The sequence below is a fragment of the Oncorhynchus clarkii genome, chromosome 32 (genome assembly GCF_045791955.1).
Source record: "Oncorhynchus clarkii lewisi isolate Uvic-CL-2024 chromosome 32, UVic_Ocla_1.0, whole genome shotgun sequence".
Taxonomy (NCBI): Eukaryota; Metazoa; Chordata; class Actinopteri; order Salmoniformes; family Salmonidae; genus Oncorhynchus; species Oncorhynchus clarkii.
Genome location: NC_092178.1, coordinates 25,815,877 through 25,835,876, shown reverse-complemented (window position 1 = coordinate 25,835,876; position 20,000 = coordinate 25,815,877). Strand labels below are relative to the sequence as shown.

The window sequence follows — 20,000 nt, the reverse complement described above, 5'->3', positions numbered from 1 at the left end:
GGGTAATATGTACATAGAATTTAGGGATGTGGAAATAATATTGAACTTAATAATATATAAAACTTTAGACTTAAAAATGTGTTAAGTCTGAAGTTATATTTTCAATATGCCAGAGTATTTCAATAGCAATTAAACCCATCCTGTTTTATACAAATAATTACCTCATTGAGCCTCACGCACAGACAAGACAAGTTAATGATTAATGACTTTAGTGAATTAAAAAAACAAAAAAAGATATAGATTGAGCTGCTGGCTCTGCAAATATGTACATTGAATTTCGTATTCCATTAGCCCACGCAGGAACAGTTGACTTGAGGCAATGGAAAACCAATTCAAGTGTTGCCGGTGAGAGCTGCTCAGGAGGATGTAAAGGATGTGTCAGAGTTCAGCGTCAGGTCAGTTGACAAAACGAGGCAACCAAGTGCAAACTTTAAAGAAGACCGTGTTATATTATATTGCTGTTAGAAAACTTTGAGATGATAAGGCAAAGCATGTGCAGTGTTTCCCCTAGGGGAGTTTTCAGCCGTGTTGGAAACGGTAGCATGACTTCCAGTCATTGAGCCAACGATAATCCATTTAAAAGTGCCCAAAAATATTTTGTAAATTACATCATATTGTTTGCAGCAGTAGCAACAATGTAGCGGACCACCGCTGCTAAATGAATATAGGGGAAACACTGATGCGCTATGTGATTAATTGTATTCTATGCACTCTTCTGGTTTTTAAATCTCTTTCTATTCCTTACATTAACCATTTTAGTCTCTAGCCAGTCCTTCTCAAGACCTCCTGTGGTTCTCATTACCATTGCACAGGATTGTGCTATTAGAAAGTTCCTTGAAAGACCCTATAATGAGATACAAGATGGTCCCGATCCAGCAGATCAGGCACTAGCTTGTCAGGGGAGACAGAGTAGCACAATGGAGGAGGGACTCTGAGGTGGAGATTACAATGAAACAGGTGGAGAAACAGCTCTGTTACCAAACACACTACAGTCTTCCATCTCCATTCTGACAGTCCAATCTCTAAACGCATTCAACTATCACACAAGAGGACCTGGCTGAGCCTAAGCCCCGAGCAACACACACATCTCCATATTCTGAGCCCAGGACTAGGTGGGTTTACGAAGAGTAAAATCAACTACCGGCGTGCACCTTGGGAAATTAAAACTTTAGTCTGAAGCAGGAAGAAGGAGAAGCAGGAAGGGTATTTCTATAATATAAATGGTCAACTGAGCCTCTCACAACCCCAGGTTTGCCTCTCAGGTATCCTCCTCATAGAGCCAATTACATGTGAAATACGCCTCTGAAAGAGCTGAGGAGAGCTGAGCTGCAACCATCTCAGTTGCTTCCAAGCGGCACCCTTTTCCCTTCACATTGCACTTCCTCAATATGGGGACCTGTTGGGAGACGCCCCCAAGCCTCCCTCCGTACCGCGAGGCTCCTGGCCATTCATCCATTCCAGATTAAAGAGCCAGCAGAAAGGTTCAACACTTCAGAACCTCAGGGTGAATATGAAACATGTGGTGGAGTGTTTCTAGCCCGAGTACCAGTCTCATTAGCGAACATTCCGCTCCTTGTCATTGCCAAAGAGGACCCTGTTGGAGCGAACAGAACAAAACAGGCACTGCAGATGTTGCCCGGCTCGCCTGTGCAATGGAGCATAAAACATGCGTGTGAAATAGAGTAGGATACTGAATGATGTATTAGAACAAACTATACCACCATTTATACAGTGTGTGTGTGTGTGTGTGTGTGACAGTCCTACACACAACCGGCTAACAGTTAACACACTGATTCATCAGCGCTTTGTAAATGAATATTGAAGTGCTTTTCCTCCCTTGAAGTTATTCCCTTCGTGTGACAGTCCCTGCAACGTTGGGACACTCACACGGAGGGAATAACTGCATGAAATGGAATCTGTACTGTCTCTTTAATATCAAACATGTCTGGAAATAACTCACTCTAATAAGCTTTTATTGCTTTTCATTCACACCATCAAAGCTTCAGTACTGTAACAAGCTGGCTGGGTATGATGAGGCCAGGGTTGGGGTCAATGCCATTTCAATTCAGGAAGAAGAGGCAGAAGGAAAGACTGAACACTTGTCTCTTTCAGTTTGCTCGTCTATTTGTACACCTTAGTTGAAAAGCAAGGTAGGAAAACTACTACTATCGTATTGATTTACAAAGCACTGGTGAATCGGTGTGTAAACTGTTAGCCGGTTGTGTTAGGTAGTCAGAGAGGATGGATCCATAAATCCATTCATCCGCGCACACACACACACACACACACACACACACACACACACACACACACACACACACATACATGGAACTATATATGTTATTGCTGGGTCGTGCTGAGAGAAGAGGCACAGTGCATTAGCAGGGGGGCAAACAAACACTAACAGTTGCCTGCATTCTGACAGAGTCTAACAGCCCTCACACACAAAATACATTTCCACAGTCGATTCACCTCCTTATCCCCACGTTTATACAGTGATGTATCACAGTGGGTGAATCTGGCACCCTGGCCTGCTATGGATGTAATGCTGTATCTATCATTGCCTGCTATGGGTGTACTGTATCTGACTACCAGCAGCCTGTTATGGTGTACTGTATCTGACTACCAGCAGCCTGTTATGGGTGTACTGTATCTGACTACCAGCAGCCTGTTATGGGTATACTGTATCTGACTACCAGCAGCCTGTTATGGGTGTACTGTATCTGACTACCAGCAGCCTGTTATGGGTGTACTGTATCTGACTACCAGCAGCCTGTTATGGGTGTACTGTATCTGACTACCAGCAGCCTGTTATGGGTATACTGTATCTGACGACCAGCAGCCTGTTATGGGTGTACTGTATCTGACTACCAGCAGCCTGTTATGGGTGTACTGTATCTGACTACCAGCAGCCTGTTATGGGTATACTGTATCTGACTACCAGCAGCCTGTTATGGGTGTACTGTATCTGACTACCAGCAGCCTATTATGGGTATACTGTATCTGACTACCAGCAGCCTGTTATGGACGCCCGAGCAGCCAATCCATTCATCCATTAATCAAACAGACAGCATCAACATACAGACACCCAGCCAGAGGACCCACTATCAACGCTGATGTAGGCTGATTCATCATTACTCTCAAAGTTTCGACAAACCTTGAGGAGTAGTCTCTAGATTAAAGTTTTACCGGTAGAGTAAGCCTGTTGGCGTCGTTTGGAAATCGAACGTTTTAGTAGTAGGCAAACCAGGGTTCAAATACTACTTGGAATATTTATTTTAATACTTTTGAGTGTTTGCTTTAGCCTGCCTGGTGGGATTTGCACTTTTGCAACTGTTCTATTGGTTCATTGAGGCAGGCACGCTTAATCAAGTCCAGCTGAAGTATTAAAACCCTGGTCTGCTGCTGTCACTGCCTCATCACACAGTATCCTGGAGCAGAGAGAGCTTTACTGCTCGAATGTGAGTAGGAGCACGACCACACTGCGTCATCACACAGTATCCTGGAGCAGAGAGAGCTTTAGTGATCGAATGTGAGGGGCACGACCACACTGCCTCATCACACAGCGTCCTGGAGCAGAGAGAGCTTTAGTGCTCGAATGTGAGGAGGAGCACGACCACACTGCCTCAAAACACAGTATCCTGGAGCAGAGAGAGCTTTAGTGATCGAATGTGAGGAGGAGCACGACCACACTGCCTCATCACACAGTATCCTGGAGCAGAGAGAGCTTTAGTGATCGAATGTGAGGAGGAGCACGACCTCACTGCCTCATCACACAGTATCCTGTGGCAGAGAGAGCTTTAGTGATCGAATGTGAGGAGGAGCACGACCACACTGCCTCAAAACACAGTATCCTGGAGCAGAGAGAGCTTTAGTGCTTGAATGTGAGGAGCACGACCACACTGCCTCATCACAGTGTATCCTGGAGCTTTGAGAGCTTAACTGCTCGAATGTGAGGAGGAGCACGACCACACTGCCTCATCACACAGTGTCCAGGAGCAGAGAGAGCTTTAGTGCTCGAATGTGAGGAGCACGACCACACTGCCTCCTCACACAGTATCCTGGAGCAGAAAGAGCTTTAGTGCTCGAATGTGAGGAGCACGACCACACTGCCTCATCACACAGTATCCTGGAGCAGAAAGAGCTTTAGTGCTCGAATGTGAGGAGCACGACCACACTGCCTCATCACACAGTGTCCTGGAGCAGAGAGAGCTTTAGTGATCGAATGTGAGGAGGAGCACGACCACACTGCCTCATCACACAGTATCCTGGAGCAGAGGGAGATTTAGTGATCGAATGTGAGGAGGAGCACGACCACACTGCCTCATGACACAGTATCCTGGAGCAGAGCGAGATTTAGTGCTCGAATGTGAGGAGCACGACCACACTGCCTCATCACACAGTATCCTGGATCAGAGAGAGCTTTAGTGATCGAATGTGAGGAGGAGCACGACCACACTGCCTCATCACACAGTATCCTGGAGCAGAGGGAGATTTAGTGATCGAATGTGAGGAGGAGCACGACCACACTGCCTCATGACACAGTATCCTGGAGCAGAGCGAGATTTAGTGCTCGAATGTGAGGAGCACGACCACACTGCCTCATCACACAGTATCCTGGATCAGAGAGAGCTTTAGTGATCGAATGTGAGGAGGAGCACGACCACACTGCCTCATCACACAGTATCCTGGAGCAGAGAGCTTTAGTGCTCGAATGTGAGGAGGAGCACGACCACACTGCCTCATCACACAGTATCCTGGAGCAGAGAGATCTTTAGTGCCCGAATGTGAGGAGCACGACCACACTGCCTCATCACACAGTATCCTGGAGCAGAGAGAGCTTTAGTGTTCGAATGTGAGGAGCACGACCACACTGCCTCATCACACAGTATCCTGGAGCAGAGAGAGCTTTAGTGCTCGAATGTGAGGAGCACGACCACACTGCCTCATCACACTGTATCCTGGAGCAGAGAGAGCTTAACTGCTCGAATGTGAGGAGGAGCACGACCACACTGCCTCATCACACAGTGTCCTGGAGCAGAGAGAGCTTTAGTCATCGAATGTGAGGAGGAGCACGACCACACTGCCTCATCACACAGTATCCTGGAGCAGAGGGAAATTTAGTGATCGAATGTGAGGAGGAGCACGACCACACTGCCTCATCACACAGTATCCTGGAGCAGAGCGAGATTTAGTGCTCGAATGTGAGGAGCACGACCACACTGCCTCATCACACAGTATCCTGGATCAGAGAGAGCTTTAGTGATCGAATGTGAGGAGGAGCACGACCACACTGCCTCATCACACAGTATCCTGGAGCAGAGAGCTTTAGTGCTCGAATGTGAGGAGGAGCACGACCACACTGCCTCATCACACAGTATCCTGGAGCAGAGATCTTTAGTGCCCGAATGTGAGGAGCACGACCACACTGCCTCATCACACAGTATCCTGGAGCAGAGAGCTTTAGTGCCCGAATGTGAGGAGGAGCACAACCACACTGCCTCATCACACAGTATCCTGGATCAGAGAGAGCTTTAGTGATCGAATGTGAGGAGGAGCACAACCACACTGCCTCATCACACAGTATCCTGGAGCAGAGAGCTTTAGTGCTCGAATGTGAGGAGGAGCACGACCACACTGCCTCATCACACAGTATCCTGGAGCAGAGAGCTTTAGTGCTCGAATGTGAGGAGGAGCACGACCACACTGCCTCATCACACAGTATCCTGGAGCAGAGAGATCTTTAGTGCCCGAATGTGAGGAGCACGACCACACTGCCTCATCACACAGTATCCTGGAGCAGAGAGAGCTTTAGTGTTCGAATGTGAGGAGCACGACCACACTGCCTCATCACACAGTATCCTGGAGCAGAGAGAGCTTTAGTGCTCGAATGTGAGGAGCACGACCACACTGCCTCATCACACTGTATCCTGGAGCAGAGAGAGCTTAACTGCTCGAATGTGAGGAGGAGCACGACCACACTGCCTCATCACACAGTGTCCTGGAGCAGAGAGAGCTTTAGTCATCGAATGTGAGGAGGAGCACGACCACACTGCCTCATCACACAGTATCCTGGAGCAGAGGGAAATTTAGTGATCGAATGTGAGGAGGAGCACGACCACACTGCCTCATCACACAGTATCCTGGAGCAGAGCGAGATTTAGTGCTCGAATGTGAGGAGCACGACCACACTGCCTCATCACACAGTATCCTGGATCAGAGAGAGCTTTAGTGATTGAATGTGAGGAGGAGCACGACCACACTGCCTCATCACACAGTATCCTGGAGCAGAGAGCTTTAGTGCTCGAATGTGAGGAGGAGCACGACCACACTGCCTCATCACACAGTATCCTGGAGCAGAGATCTTTAGTGCCCGAATGTGAGGAGCACGACCACACTGCCTCATCACACAGTATCCTGGAGCAGAGAGCTTTAGTGCCCGAATGTGAGGAGGAGCACAACCACACTGCCTCATCACACAGTATCCTGGATCAGAGAGAGCTTTAGTGATCGAATGTGAGGAGGAGCACAACCACACTGCCTCATCACACAGTATCCTGGAGCAGAGAGCTTTAGTGCTCGAATGTGAGGAGGAGCACGACCACACTGCCTCATCACACAGTATCCTGGAGCAGAGAGATCTTTAGTGCCCGAATGTGAGGAGCACGACCACACTGCCTCATCACACAGTATCCTGGAGCAGAGAGAGCTTTAGTGTTCGAATGTGAGGAGCACGACCACACTGCCTCATCACACAGTATCCTGGAGCAGAGAGAGCTTTAGTGCTCGAATGTGAGGAGCACGACCACACTGCCTCATCACACTGTATCCTGGAGCAGAGAGAGCTTAACTGCTCGAATGTGAGGAGGAGCACGACCACACTGCCTCATCACACAGTGTCCTGGAGCAGAGAGAGCTTTAGTGCTCGAATGTGAGGAGCACGACCACACTGCCTCATCACACAGTATCCTGGAGCAGAGAGAGCTTTAGTCATCGAATGTGAGGAGGAGCACGACCACACTGCCTCATCACACAGTATCCTGGAGCAGAGGGAGATTTAGTGATCGAATGTGAGGAGGAGCACGACCACACTGCCTCATCACACAGTATCCTGGAGCAGAGCGAGATTTAGTGCTCGAATGTGAGGAGCACGACCACACTGCCTCATCACACAGTATCCTGGATCAGAGAGAGCTTTAGTGATCGAATGTGAGGAGGAGCACGACCACACTGCCTCATCACACAGTATCCTGGAGCAGAGAGCTTTAGTGCTCGAATGTGAGGAGGAGCACGACCACACTGCCTCATCACACAGTATCCTGGAGCAGAGATCTTTAGTGCCCGAATGTGAGGAGCATGACCACACTGCCTCATCACACAGTATCCTGGAGCAGAGAGCTTTAGTGCCCGAATGTGAGGAGGAGCACAACCACACTGCCTCATCACATAGGTCTATCTGTTGCCTAAGGATAGCAGGCTTTATATGGTTTCTCTCCGTGTCAAAATAGTCCATTTCATACAACAGAATGCAGCAACGGATTCCAGTTGTGACATAAGAAAAATGACCTAAATTAACAGAGGAATAAACGTCTAAAGATTTGAGATGTGTGAGTTTTATAAAACTATAAGTAATTAAGGTAACTCTTTATTTGAAGGGCACCTACTTAAGGACTTCATAATCCATTCATAACACATTGATGAGGAGTGGTTGTTTTGAGATGGTTTTAGAGTTCACTATACGTGCTGCTGTGCTGTGAGAACAAGCCCTGGCAGAGTTGGGAGTGGTCTGTTTCAAGTGATGAAAAACAGTTCATGTTTGAGACTCATTGCGCGCCTAATGAGACAGAGGAGATATATTACCCATATTACCCATCTCTCCCCTCTCTCTGCTACTCATTTACTTTACATCCCTTCTCCCATCCTCCCCTCCCCCAGATACCCACACACACACAAATCAACAGCTTTTGAAGTTGAAGCCGACTTAATATTCACGCTGCTTCCTAAAATGTTCCAACTACGAACAGCCAGTTGTTACTACCCATCTCCCCTCTCACTTTCTCTGGGTCTCGCCCCCGTTGGCCTTGCCCTCTCTGTCTCTCCCTTTCTGTCCCTCTCTCTCTGGGTCTCGCCCCTGTTGGCCTTGCCCTCTCTGTCTCTCCCTTTCTCTGGGTCTCGCTGCCCTTGGCCTTGCCCTCTCTGTCTCTCCCTTTCTGTCCCTCGCTCTCTCTCTCTGGGTCTCGCCCCCGTTGGCCTTGCCCTCTCTGTCTCTCCCTTTCTCTGGGTCTCGCTGCCCTTGGCCTTGCCCTCTCTGTCCCTTTCACTTTCTCTGGCCTCTCTGTCTCTCCCTTTCTGTCCCTCTCTCTCTGGGTCTCGCCCCCGTTGGCCTTGCCCTCTCTGTCTCTCCCTTTCTGTCCCTCTTTCTCTGGGTCTCGCCCCCGTTGGCCTTGCCCTCTCTGTCTCTCCCTTTCTGTCCCTCTCGCTCTGGGCCCACTTCAGACTTTCGACAGTTAACCATCGCTTCGCAAATCACACCTGGTATTTTCTGCCAAGCATTTTTGCTATTCATAAACTCCTGAATCAATTTATATAGCGGGCCAATTGGAGAGCCTAGGCTAATCCAGGAGAGGAATGTAACAAAGCTACAACATGGTAAAATAACCATTGACAGGAACAACATATATGAGAACAATTTCAACCAATCAACTGCCACTACTACCGTGTTATCCCATTCAAATAAGCCGTACACATCTTGTATAACACATTGCTGCATCCCGCCTTTCCACATTTGAAAGGAACATTCTATGTATTAAACCTAACATTCCCACAACATGTGCTCATGTCTACCATCACAGGCAATGTGTGCAAATACTGCATATTCACCTTATTCTAATGGGATGCTCAGCCTGAACCCTGCCTGGAAATCTAATGAAATATAACAACAAAAACAATAGAAACAACACACACACTGATGTTTATACAGAAACAAAGAGAACTAGTTTCTCTAGCTTTGAGCATGTTCACACACATAGACCCCTACAGTAGCAACACTATCGCACTGGGAGAAAATAGAATACACAATTCAAAAAATGACATTTACTATCTAGCTAGTAAGCTTTCATTGTTTCTCACATGCGTACACACCAAGTAGATACATACACGTTTGTTTTTAGTATCCTTGTGGGGACAGTCGAAAGGTCCCCAGTTGTCCAAATTTTCCTTGTGAAAACTTCTAGTCCCCACAAATATGGTAAAACCAAACACACACACCTTTATCTCTCTGTATGCATATATACAGCTGAAACAGACAGAGGCATTATTAAGACCCCTTTGAGAATAAAAAAATATATATATTTGATTCAACATTGTAAATGTGGCCTTACTGCTATTAGCCCATAGACGCATTGAATAACAGATTCACATCAGATATAGCACCCCAAAAATATTCTAAAGGACGTTTGTTCTGAAGTGTCTATCCTATAGCTGAGAGTTACACGAAAGATCAGGAAACATGTTCGTTTCCATATACTTCCATACATGTTTTCGATTGGTACCGGGGGACCTTCAGACAAGTCTTGTGAGGCCTGTGGGCGTCCTTGAGCATAACAACCGAGAGGTCAGAGGGGTCATCTTAGTGTGTAGTCCAAACTGTTCGCAAGCTACATACAGACGTTGGCAGATCGGCAGTACCGACTTCAGACGAGTCCCAAGATGCCTGTGGGGGTCGTAGAGCAAAACAGAGAATCCCATCGTGTTCGTGAGAGTCTCAAACCGATCAGACGATTTTGTGAGAAGACCAATTTTCTGGATGTCTCATGGTCTGACAAACACCGCTCTATCTCTGTCACCTTTCACCGCAATCTCCATTATAGGAATCCCCTGTTTTATGGCTCAGCATCAATCTGCTTAATAGAACATCTCATTTACATGACAATGGGGAGAGCACAGCTCGGAAATAAACACACAAACATAGCATACTGCAGACTGTTTAGAACCGATTCCCCAGCAGAAAAATGTGAGCGAGAGAGAGAGAGAGAGAGAGAGAGAGAGAGAGAGAGAGAGACAGAGAGAGAGACAGAGAGAGAGACAGAGAGAGAGACAGAGAGAGAGACAGAGAGAGAGAGAGAGAGAGAGACAGAGAGAGAAAGAAAGAGAAGAGAGAGAAAGAAAGAGAAGAGAGAAAGAAAGAGAAGAGAGAGAAAGAAACAGAAGAGAGAGAAAGAAAGAGAAGAGAGAGAAAGAAAGAGAAGAGAGAGAGAGAAGAGAAAGAAGAGAAAGAGAGAGAGAGAGAGAAAATGAAAGAGACCAGGCACCACATTCCACTGAGCACCAAGCACCACATTCCACTGAGCACCAGGCACCACATTTCACTGAGCACCAGGCACCACATTCCACTGAGCACCAGGCACCACATTCCATTTAGCACCAGGCAGAGCATTTCATTGAGCACCAGGCACCACATCCACTGAGCACCAGGCACTACATTCCACTGAGCACCAAATTCCACTGAGCACCAGGCACCACGTTCCACTGAGCACCACGTTCCACTGAGCACCAAATTCCACTGAGCATCAGGCACCACGTTCCACTGAGCACCACGTTCCACTGAGCACCGGGCACCACATTCCACTGAGCACCGGGCACCACATTCCACTGAGCGCCAGGCACCACATTCCACTGAGCGCCAGGCACCACATTCCACTGAGCACCAGGCACCACATTCCACTGAGCACCAGGCACCACATTCCACTGAGCACCACATTCCACTGAGCACCGGGCACCACATTCCACTGAGCACCAGGCACCACATTCCACTGAGCACCAGGCACCACATTCCACTGAGCACCAGGCACCACATTCCACTGAGCACCAGGCACCACATTCCACTGAGCAGCAAGCACCACATTCCACTGAGCACCAGGCACCACATTCCACTGAGCACCGGGCACCACATTCCACTGAGCACCAGGCACCACATTCCACTGAGCACCAGGCACCACATTCCACTGAGCACCAGGCACCACATTCCACTGAGCACCAGGCACCACATTCCACTGAGCACCAGGCACCACTTTCCACTGAGCACCAAGCACCACATTCCACTGAGCACCAAGCACCACATTAATTCATAGTAAATTAGCCCTGTTTTAGGGACAACTCTGAGTTGTATAAAAGATATGAAGTGGCTGCATGACCTGTGTTCACTCTGCCCACCAGGATGCCTTTTCACGTTTTCTAAACCTCCTTTTAAAAATATATGCATGTGTTGTTTTGCTCCAATGTAATATCCCTGTAGGCAGGGCATGTTAAATAAAAACACTGGGGATTTCCTAAATAAATGTCTGGCCCTTGGCAGTTCTAACATATTTCAGTTTAATCTCTGGTGACAGAGTGTTTCACGTAAATGTTCATGTCCGTCTGCCAGCTCCACTTGATTTGGTTCTGGGCTCTGAGATGAATGACAGTTTAGAGAAAGTCATGATGTCCAGGGAGACTGATGAGACCAAAGCTAATTGAGACAGCTGCATCAAACTAAAGTTACCGTCGTTGCCTTTTCTGCAACTAAGCAAAACTGAAATAGGAATTGACTTGATAGAAAGGAAACAAAACCCATGTGTCAGCAGACTATAATATAATAATAATCACAGGGCGGTTTTGATCGGTTCAGTGTTCCTTATTAGAAACTGTTGCCACAGAAATAATACCCATCCCAGCGTGGAGGAACAGGCCTTCAGACTCACAGAGAGACAGAGACAGACGACATTATAAAATCCATGTACACAAACAAGGGTCGTGGGGTGAGACAGGGATGCAGCTTAAGCCCCACCCTCTTCAACATATATATCAACGAATTGGCGAGGGCACTAGAAAAGTCTGCAGCACCCGGCCTCACCCTACTAGAATCCGAAGTCAGATGTCTACTGTTTGCTGATGATCTGGTGCAACCAAGGAGGGCCTAGAGCAGCACCTAGATCTTATGCACAGATTCTGTCAGACCTGGGCCCTGACAGTAAATCTCAGTAAGACCAAAATAATGGTGTTCCAAAAAAGGTCCAGTTGCCAGGACCACAAATATAAATTCCATCTAGACACTGTTGCCCTAGAGCACACAAAAAAACTATACATACCTTGGCCTAAACATCAGCGCCACAGGTAACTTCCACAAAGCTGTGAACGATCTGAGAGACGAGGCAAGAAGGGCATTCTATGCCATCAAAAGGAACATAAATTTCAACATACCAATTAGGATCTGGCTAAAAATACTTGAATCAGTCATAGAGCCCATTGCCCTTTACGGTTGTGAGGTCTGGGGTCCGCTCACCAACCAAGACTTCACAAAATGGGACAAACACCAAATTGAGCCTCTGCATGCAGAATTCTGCAAAAATATCCTCCATGTACAACTTAGAACACCAAATAATGCACACCAAATAATTATCAACATCCAGAAAAGAGCTGTTAAATTCTACAACCACCTAAAAAGAAGCGATTCCCAAACCTTCCATAACAAAGCCATCATCTACAGAGAGATGAACCTGGAGAAGAGTCCCCTAAGCAAGCTGGTCCTAGGGCTCTGTTCACAAACACACCCCACAGAGCCCCAGGACAACAGCACAATTAGACCCAACCAAATCATGAGAAAACAAAAAGATAATTACTTGACACATTGGAAAGAATTAACAAAAAAACAGAGCAAACTAGAATGCTATTTGGCCTTAAACAGAGAGTACACAGCGGCAGAATACCTGACCACTGTAACTGACCCAAAATTAAGGAAAGACTATGAACAGACTCAGTGAGCATAGCCTTGCAATTGAGTAGGCAGACATGGATCTCAAGAAAAGACAGGCTATGTGCTCACTGCCCACAAAATATCTACCATATCTACTGGGTGAAAAACCAAAGTGTGCATCACAGCAGCAAGATTTGTGACCTGTTGCCACAAGAAAAGGGCAACCAGTGAAGAACAAACACCATTGTAAATACAACCCATATTTATGCTGAATTATTTTCCCTTGTGTACTTTAACCATTTGTACATTGTTACAACATTTGAAACTTCTCTATGTGTAATGTTTACTGTTAATTTTTATTGTTTATTTTACTTTTGTATATTATCTACCTCACTTGCTTTGGCAATGTTAACATGTTTCCCATGCCAATAAAGCCCCTTGAATTGAATTGAATTGAGAGAGACAGAGACAGAGACAAAAACAGAGACAGAGACAGAGACAGAGACAGAGAGAGAGAGAGAGAGAGAGAGAGAATGAGTGACAGAGCGAGAGAGAGAGAAAGGTATGTGCCCGACTCAACAACACCATACAGAGGATATTTATGAACCAATCCATCAAGCTCTACTTGTACTCCACTCTCTGGATTTAATGAGCTTAAGAATGACATTTTGACAACAACTTGTATCTGTCCCTCGCAAAATGAAAGACTTTTCTGTCTCAAACCCATCCCTACACAACTAACCAAACACCACGTCTCACACTACATGACATAGACCTCTACAGAGCTTCTGACGTTGCTGCTAGAATATTCAGCCAAGTGTTGCATGTGTTCCATGGTAACATGTTGGAGATCACATAACACGCTGAACACGGATGTATCGGTGACAGGATGCAGAGAGCTGTCGTTTCTCATCCCCAAAGATTTCCTGTCAGGTTAGGAGTAGGGGGACTGGCTCATATTTTAGCCTTGGGATGTGTTGCGTTCCTTTGGCCCTGAGTGACCAATCCTTCTTTCAGGTTCCTGTTAAGATGATACCAGTCGTTTACAAAGGTGGGCACAATTAAACACACGATGCAGAGAGATAAAGAGACAGAGAGAGACAGACAGACAGACAGAGCGAGACAGACAGACAGAGACAGACAGACAGACAGAGCGAGACAGACAGAGAGACAGAGCGAGAGAGACAGACAGACAGAGCCAGACAGACAGACAGAGCGAGAGAGCCAGACAGACAGAGACAGAGCGAGAGAGACAGACAGACAGAGACAGAGCGAGAGAGACAGACAGACAGAGACAGAGCGAGAGAGACAGACAGACAGAGACACAGAGCGAGAGAGACAGACAGACAGAGACAGAGCGAGAGAGACAGACAGACAGAGACAGAGCGAGAGACAGACAGACAGAGACAGAGCGAGAGACAGACAGACAGAGACAGAGCGAGAGAGACAGACAGACAGAGACAGAGCGAGAGAGACAGACAGACAGAGACAGAGCGAGAGAGACAGACAGACAGAGACAGAGCGAGAGAGACAGACAGACAGAGACAGAGCGAGAGAGACAGACAGACAGAGACAGAGCGAGAGAGACAGACAGACAGAGACAGAGCGAGAGAGACAGACAGACAGAGACAGAGCGAGAGAGACAGACAGACAGAGACAGAGCGAGAGAGACAGACAGACAGAGACAGAGCGAGAGAGACAGACAGACAGAGCGAGAGAGACAGACAGAGACAGAGCGAGAGAGACAGACAGACAGAGACAGAGCGAGAGAGACAGACAGACAGAGACAGAGCGAGAGAGACAGACAGACAGAGACAGAGCGAGAGAGACAGACAGACAGAGACAGAGCGAGAGAGACAGACAGAGACAGAGCGACAGACAGAGCGACAGACAGAGCGACAGAGCGACAGAGCGACAGAGCGACAGAGCGACAGAGCGACAGAGCGACAGACAGACAGAGCGACAGACAGACAGACAGACAGACAGACAGACAGACAGACAGACAGAGAGAGAGACAGAGAGAGCTCCAAAAAGGCAGGCAGAACAGTAATAACTATCTGACCACACTAAGAGAGGAGCTGCAGAAGAGAAAGAGAACAGAGGACAGGCTTCAGTAGCAGCTAGATCACCACTCTATGACCTGTCCTCACACAGCAGAGGAGCCCAGCTCAACCAGCCAGGCTTCCCCAGCCCTGTCCTCACACAGCAGAGGAGCCCAGCTCAACCAGCCAGGCTTCCCCAGCCCTGTCCTCACACAGCAGAGGAGCCCAGCTCAACCAGCCAGACTTCCCCAGCCCTGCCCTCACACAGCAGAGGAGCCCAGCTCAAACAGCCAGGCTTCCCCAGCCCTGTCCTCACACAGCAGAGGAGCCCAGCTCAACCAGCCAGGCGTCCCCAGCCCTGTCCTCACACAGCAGAGGAGCCCAGCTCAACCAGCCAGGCTTCCCCAGCCCTGTCCTCACACAGCAGAGGAGCCCAGATCAACCAGCCAGGCTTCCCCAGCCCTGCCTGCTGCACCCCTCCTCCCCAACTCACAGAACAGCCTCCCACTGACAGCGGCACCGGCACAGACCAGCCACACCCCAGCTCCAACACCCACCAGCCCCCCCTCTGCCCCCCCCAGTCCAGAAGAAACACTGGCTGACATCGTCCTGTTGATGGAATCAAATGGAAAGTTTGTTCAGGATAAGACATTTTTCCCTAGACACAAAAGGAGAAAGGTGTGGTGCCCAACAACGCAGAGTGCCATGGAGCTGCTTGATAAGGCCCATCTCGGGTCACCAAGCCACATAATCATACACACAGCAACGACCTGCGTGCTCAGCAGGAGAGGGTGGTGACTTCACTACGAGGAGTGATTGAGAAGGCCTCCGCAATCTTCCCCAACTCAAGAATCGTGTTTTCAACCCTTCTACAGAGGAAGGACTTCCACCCTGCCACATTCCAAAGAATAAACGCCAGCCTCTCCCGGGACTGAGACCTGCGACCCAATGTACACCTGGCCCACCATCCCACCCTCGATCTGGACTGTCTCTATGACCATGTTCACCTGTACAGGGAGACAGTCCCCATCATCCCACCCTCGATCTGGACTGTCTCTATGACCATGTTCACCTGTACAGGGAGACAGTCCCCATCATCCCACCCTCGATCTGGACTGTCTCTATGACCATGTTCACCTGTACAGGGAGACAGTCCCCATCATCCCACCCTCGATCTGGACTGTCTCTATGACCATGTTCACCTGTACAGGGAGACAGTCCCCATCATCCCACCCTCGATCTGGACTGTCTCTATGACCATGTTCACCTGTACAGGGAGACCGTCCCCATCATCCCACCCTCGATCTGGACTGTCTCTATGACCATGTTCACCTGTACAGGGAGACCGTCCCCATCATCCCACCCTCGATCTGGACTGTCTCTATGGCCATGTTCACCTGTACAGGGAGACCGTCCCCATCCTCGATCTGGACTGTCTCTATGACCATGTTCACCTGTGCATGGAGACCGTCCCCATCATCCCACCCTCGATCTGGACTGTCTCTATGACCATGTTCACCTGTACAGGGAGACAGTCCCCATCATCCCACCCTCGATCTGGACTGTCTCTATGACCATGTTCACCTGTACAGGGAGACCGTCCCCATCATCCCACCCTCGATCTGGACTGTCTCTATGACCATGTTCACCTGTACAGGGAGACAGTCCCCATCATCCCACCCTCGATCTGGACTGTCTCTATGACCATGTTCACCTGTACAGGGAGACAGTCCCCATCATCCCACCCTCGATCTGGACTGTCTCTATGACCATGTTCACCTGTACAGGGAGACAGTCCCCATCATCCCACCCTCGATCTGGACTGTCTCTATGACCATGTTCACCTGTACAGGGAGACAGTCCCCATCATCCCACCCTCGATCTGGACTGTCTCTATGACCATGTTCACCTGTACAGGGACGTCAAGGACGTCGCTTTAAACCGCAGTCCGACCTCTCAACCCAGGAACAGCGGAGCAACCTCCACCCCCCCAAGATCACCGAGACAACATCCTGCACCAGCACCCTGGAACTCCCAGCCACGACCACAGCACCACCAACCTCAATGCCTACCACAGCCAGCGCAGCACAGACCACCCCAGCCCAGCTTCAGAGCCACCCAGACGAGGCCTCCCATCCCCTGCCCCCCACCGCAGACCCACAGTTGGAGGGGCCACAGCCCAGCAGGCAGAGCTACGCAGAAGCTGTGAGAGGAGCAACTGGCCCAGCCCCACCAACCAAATGAGTGACATTAAACAAATGCTGAGTCTACTATGCTCACATGTGATGGGCCGAGGGTCATGGTAAGATGAGCACAAGAACTCCACCATCTTCACACTACACCCACCCAAGTGGCATAACACAAATTCTATCTTAAATGATAAACAAATCACATTTGCATAATAAGAGTTTACTTTAATTGAAAAATCCTATTTTAATAGTTCTTGTTGGATTGAGTGTTTGTCTCATTTTGAAGGTAAAGAGAGAAAAACGTATGAAATCTTTTTACGTTACATGTTGGAATTTACAAGGATTGAAGTCCTCTGCTTTTGGACTAAAGAGCAGAAACCCAGACTTCCTGAAAGAAATTGATGATGTTGATATTGTAGTACTACAGGAAACATGGTGCAGAGGTGATGTTTCCACTGGCTGTCCACTAGGTTATAGGGACATAATCATACCAACCACTAAATTAAAAGGAATCAGACAGGGCAGAGACTCAGGGGGAATGCTACTATGGTATTTATCTGAACTAATTCATTCAATCGAATTGATCAAAACAGGGGAATTCTTTATATGGTTAAGAATCAACAAGGAGACTATCTTGACAGATAAAACCGTCTTCCTCTGTGCCACATACATTCCCCCCTCAGAGTCGCCCTACTTCAATGAAGAGAGTTTCTCCATTCTAGAGGGGGAAATAAGTCACTTTCATGGCCCAAAGCAACGTACTGGTCTGTGGAGACCTGAATGCTAGAACAGCAGAAGAACAAGACACTATTAACAGTCATGGGGATAAACACCTACCAGGAAGCAACAATCTTTCCCTCACCACATACTCCCACAGAAACAACTATGACAAAGTGAAAAACAAAAACGGAGTACAGCTCTGTCGAACACTGGGTCTGTACATAGTCAATGGTAAGCTGAAAGGGGACTCTTTTGGTAGGTACACCTACAGCTCTGTGGAACACTGGGTCTGTACATAGTCAATGGTAAGCTGAGAGGGGACTCTTTTGGTAGGTACACCTACAGCTCTGTCGAACACTGGGTCTGTACATAGTCGATGGTAGGCTGAGAGGGGACTCTTTTGGTAGGTACACCTACAGCTCTGTCGAACACTGGGTCTGTACATAGTCAATGGTAGGCTGAGAGGGGACTCTTTTGGTAGGTACACCTACAGCTCATCCCTTGGCAGCAGCACTGTGACTACTTCCTCACCGACCTAAACCCAGAGTCTCTCAGAGCCTTCACACTCAGCCCACTAACACCTCTCTCAGACCACAGTAAAATCACAGTGTATCTGAGAAGAGCAGAACCCAACCATGAAGCATCACGGCCCAATAAATTACATGGTACAAAACAGGCCTATAGATGGAGTGCAAACAGTACAGACATCTACCAAAAAGCAATTAGTAGCCAAAAAATACAATCTCTCCTGGACAATGTTTTAGCCTTAACATTCTCCTACAGCAATGAAGGTGTACATTTGGCTGTTTGGAACATAAACGTTATATTTGACAAGTTAGCCTTCTTGGCTAATTTAAAGAAGCATAAGAGCAAACCAGAAATAACAGATAACGAAAAATGGTTTGATAATGATTGCAAAAATCTAAGAAAGTCATTGAGAAATATATCTAATCAAAAACACAGAGAACCAGACAACACAAATATAGGCCTTCAATATGGGGAAACACTGAAGCAATACAAACACACCCTAAGAACAAAAAAGGAACAGCACATTAGAAATCAGCTGGGTGGAATTGAGGAATCCATAGAATCAAACCACTTCTGGGAGAATTGGAATAAATGAAACAAACCTCATCATGAGGAATTGGCTATCCAAAATGGGGATATGTGGAGAAATCACTTTGCAAACCTCTACAGCAATATAACAAAGAGCCCAGAACAAAAAGATATACAAGAAACATGACAAATCCTTGAATCAGCAGTCAAAGACTATCAGAATCCTGTGGATACCCCCATTACAGAAGAAGAATTATTGGAAAAACTATGCACTCTCCAACCCAAAAAGGCCTGTGGTGCTGATGGTATTTTAAATGAAATGATCAAATATACAGACCACAAATTCAAACAAAGGCAAAATCTACTCGTGTTTTGTAGATTTCAAGAAAGCATTTGATTCAATTTGGCACGAAGGTCTTTTTTATAAACTAATAGAAAGTGGTATTGGAGGGAAAACATGTGATTTTATTAAATCAATGTACACTAAAAATAAATGTCTGGTTAAAATTGGCAACAAACAAACAGACTTCTTCTCTCAGGGACGGGTAGTGAAACAGGGCTGCCCAATAAGTCCAACACTATTTAACATCTACATTAATGAAATGGCAAAAACAATAGAAGAATTGGCAGCACCAGGTCTCACCCTACACTACACTGAAATCAAGTGTCTGCTGTACGCAGATGACCTGGTGCTGCACCTAGATCTAGATCATCTTCACAGGTTCTGTCAGACCTGGGCTCTGACCGTTAACCACAGGTTCTGTCAGACCTGGGCTCTGACCGTTAACCACAGGTTCTGTCAGACCTGGGCTCTGACCGTTAACCACAGGTTCTGTCAGACCTGGGCTCTGACCGTTAACCACAGGTTCTGTCAGACCTGGGCTCTGACCGTTAACCACAGGTTCTGTCAGACCTGGGCTCTGACCGTTAACCACAGGTTCTGACCGTTAACCACGGGTTCTGACCGTTAACCACGGGTTCTGACCGTTAACCACGGGTTCTGACCGTTAACCACGGGTTCTGACCGTTAACCACAGGTTCTGACCGTTAACCACGGGTTCTGACCGTTAACCACGGGTTCTGACCGTTACCCTAAAAAAAACAAATATAATGATATTCCAAAAAAAGGTCAGGAAATCAGGATGACAAATATAAATTATATTTGGACACAGTTCTATTAGAACACACAAAAAAACGACACATATCTAGGACTAAATACAACACAGGTAGCTTTCACATGGCTGTGAATGAGCTGAGAGACAA

At 47.5% G+C, this 20,000-nt stretch overlaps 1 protein-coding gene across 6 annotated transcripts in view; it reads right to left on the bottom strand.

The window, feature by feature from the left end:
- Positions 1–20,000, bottom strand: part of LOC139392219 (trafficking protein particle complex subunit 9-like) — a 292,725-nt gene that overhangs the window by 236,356 nt on the left and 36,369 nt on the right. The window lies entirely within an intron of this gene.